This window comes from Myotis brandtii, unplaced genomic scaffold, assembly GCF_000412655.1.
Source record: "Myotis brandtii unplaced genomic scaffold, ASM41265v1 scaffold657, whole genome shotgun sequence".
In the NCBI taxonomy this organism is placed as follows: domain Eukaryota; kingdom Metazoa; phylum Chordata; class Mammalia; order Chiroptera; family Vespertilionidae; genus Myotis; species Myotis brandtii.
The window spans coordinates 2,327,277-2,328,293 of NW_005370552.1; the positions used below are offsets into that span (position 1 = coordinate 2,327,277).

The following is a 1,017-nucleotide window of genomic DNA, read 5'->3' on the forward strand; positions in this document are numbered from 1 at the left end:
ATGGACACAGACAATGGGGCGGGGGGCAGGGGCGGGCTGGAGGGGGTCATTGGAGGAAAAAAGGGGACCTGCGTAATACTTTCGACAATAATTATATAATTACAAAAAGAGAAGAATGACCCACAGCAGATAAGCACCAAGGAGCCCTCCCGGCTGCCTGGTAGGCCTCTGAGGCAGCTGCTCACTTGCGTTGGCCTCATAGGGGGCCCAGCTCATCCCTAGGTTTGCGAGTGTCCAGGGCCAGCGCTACCTTTAGGCAGCCGCTTGGCTTCGTCCCTATCAGGAGAGGAGGGCGGAGGGGGTGTGAGCCCTTTAAAAGGACACCTGTTTAAACTCTTTCCAAGTATCCCATGACCTCCCTCATATGTGGGATCCAATGAACAAAATAAACCGATGAATGGAGTGGATCCCGAAACACGGAAGCATGGAACAGAATGTGGAATGTTAGAGGGAAGGGGCGGGGGAGGGAGGGTGGGTGGGAAGTGATGACCAAAGAACATGTGTGCATCTATGCATGGCCATGGACACAGACAGTGGGGTGCTGAGGGCCTGGGGCGGGGTCAGGTTGGAGGGGGTCGATGGGAGAAAAAAGGGGACATGTGTAATACTTTCAACAATATTTTTAAAAAAGAAGAAATAATTGGAAAAAGAGTAGACTTATTGATTAGGCCAGGGGTCCTCAAACTTTTTAAACAGGGGGCCAGTTCACTGTCCCTCAGACCGTTGGAGGGCCAGACTATAGTTTAAAAAAAAACTATGAACAAATTCCTATGTACACTGCACATATCTTATTTTGAAGTAAAAAAACAAAACGGGAACAAATACAGTATTTGTATTTGCATGTGGCCCGCGGGCCGTAGTTTGAGGACACCTGGGTTAGGCCACAGGGTGATCGCGCTGGGAGCAAGGCTGATCTCGGAGGAACACGCCTCTGTCGGGCCTCGTTCCTGACACTGAAATAGGACCACAACCAGGGACATCGCCACGGGGCTGTGGTCCTGGGTGCACAGCACGGAC

At 51.4% G+C, this 1,017-nt stretch overlaps 1 protein-coding gene across 1 annotated transcript in view; it reads right to left on the reverse strand.

Moving 5' to 3' along the window:
• CASK (calcium/calmodulin-dependent serine protein kinase (MAGUK family)) overlaps positions 1-1,017 on the reverse strand; it is a 247,896-nt gene that overhangs the window by 5,483 nt on the left and 241,396 nt on the right. The gene's annotated exons all lie outside the window — the stretch shown is intronic.